Source organism: Leopardus geoffroyi, chromosome X (assembly GCF_018350155.1).
Source record: "Leopardus geoffroyi isolate Oge1 chromosome X, O.geoffroyi_Oge1_pat1.0, whole genome shotgun sequence".
Lineage (NCBI taxonomy): Eukaryota > Metazoa > Chordata > Mammalia > Carnivora > Felidae > Leopardus > Leopardus geoffroyi.
The window spans coordinates 36,087,294-36,089,516 of NC_059343.1; the positions used below are offsets into that span (position 1 = coordinate 36,087,294).

A 2,223-nucleotide genomic window follows, 5' to 3' on the forward strand; every position below is an offset into this window, starting at 1 on the left:
CATTCATAATTTTTTGAGATTCTTCCAGATTATTTGGGGCCCTTCATGACATATTTGAAACCTTTAACGGCTTGCTTAAGACCTTTTCTGATGTATTTGACCCTTTTCTGACTATTCAAAATGATTCCTTTCTACTTCAGACACTTCCTTATTATTTAGTACCCTTCTTCACTTATTTGAGACTCTTTAAGAAGTATTTGAGATTTTCCTTGACTTGAGACTCTTTCTGACATAGTTGAGACAATTTCTGACTTGCCTGAGACCTTTCCTGAGGTGTTTAAGACTCCTCCTTCCTATTTGAGATTCTTCCAGGATGACTGAGACACTGTTCGACATGTTTGAGATCAATCCTCCTCCTCCTCCTCCTCCTCCTCCTTCTTCTTCTTCTTCTTCTTCTTCTTCTTCTTCTTCTTCTTCTTCTTCTTTTCACAAATGAGACTTTTTATTTGTCACCATTGAAAGTCTGAATTTTAAGCATATTTTTAGACTGATGGCTCATATTCATCAGCTTGTTCAACTTCAGCACCTGCCTCATCCTCAGTAGCTTTTTCAGGATGACTACCTTTACCATGAAACGCCATGAGTTTTCCCAATTCAAACTTGGGCTTCTTCATCATTTTTACTTTTCTAACAAAGATGTCATAGAGTGGATAAATACACTGGCAAACATTTTCTGTGTCTTTCCCAATACTGTCTGGAATCAGTTTATTGGCCACTTCTTTTAAGTCATTTGTCTGCACCTCTAAGGTCATGATTTATATTATCTTCTGGATTTGGCAGACCTATTGGTGCTAGATGTAAGAGCTGTTGAAATCTGATTGTTACAATTTTTAGGAAAACCAACACAGAGTAGGTGAAGCAAATAACCTTCAGTAGTCTTGACATTGACATGAGTTTTAATCATTGACTGCCTTTTTTTTTTTTTTTTTTTTTTAACTATGGAGCAGATTTTGTCACAGGTAAGATCTCTGCCATGGAAGTAAGTCAGGCAATTTTTGCCCAGTATATCCTCAGTAGTTAGCTTTAATTTTCTACATGCAATTTTATCATTCAGATCAGCAAGATTCACTTCAAAAACACCACCCTTGAGGCCATCAGATAAAATTTTGCTTCCTTGAATTCTTGTCATGAGTGTTTTTTCCAATATTTATTATTAATTGAACATAGCTGGTGTTTTCACATCATACCAATCTTTCTTAGAAATTGGATCACTTTCTTCTTGGCTCCCTTTTTGCTGCCTTTCATAAGGTGCTTAATCTTGCCAGCTACCATGGTTCTGCCCTGAGTGCTTCCTTCTTTTTTGAGACTCTTTCTGACTTCTCCATCCTAACATGTTTTTGATCCTTTCCTACCTAGTTCAGATTCTTCTTCACTTATTTCACCCTCTTCCCGATGTATGTGAGTGTCTTCCTGACCTATTTGAGACCCATCCTTATATACGTAAGGACACTGGAACTTTTCCTGACATCTTTGAGACCCGTTTTGTTTTGTTTGAGACTCTTTCTGATAACATTGAGACCCTTCCTAACTTCTTTGAGACCCTTGCTGATATGTGAGCAACCCTTTCTGGTGTATTTAAGACCCATTGTGATGTATTTGAGAAACTTCCTGATTTAATTCTAAGTGCTGAATCAGTCCCTGATGCAGTCTTAAGAGGAGGCAAAAAGACCTTTAGCCTCAGACTTGAAAGACTTTTCTTCAAGCATTTAGTCAATGCTTTTTCCAACCCTTAACTGCAAATGGACAATGAAAACTTTTAGTGGTCATTTTTCTAGGCTTTTAATCAAAATTTTCTATAATTCTGCCTAAGTATCAGTGATTTTCACTAGAATATATATAGTTTTAGCTATATATATTATATAGAGAGAGAGCCAAAATAATAATGTCTTACATGACAGAAAGCAGTTCATTACTCCCTCATGTTAACAACATCTGAGCATATGTAGTCTGGGGCTGCTCTGTCGGCACCAGGCTGGTTCTCAGGCTCCTCTGTCTTATGGAACTGCCATGATTGGGTGGAGCTTTGTGCATAGAGTCCAAGATAGCTCGTTAGCACATATCTTTTCTAGCCAGCAAGAAGTAGGAAGAGATGGGGGCAGGAACCTCTGCTCCTTTAAGGACATGACCCACAAATTGCACATATCAGTTGTGCTCCCGTTTGGTTAGCCAGAATGCAATCATATGACCATACCTAGCTGTAAAGGAAGGTGGGTAATGTAGTCT

General features: G+C 37.9%; 1 pseudogene; it reads right to left on the reverse strand.

Annotated features, from left to right (window-relative positions):
* Nucleotides 1–432: 432 nt before the first annotated feature.
* Nucleotides 433–1,631, reverse strand: LOC123595340 (annotated as a pseudogene).
* Between the last annotated feature and the right edge of the window lie 592 nt (nucleotides 1,632–2,223).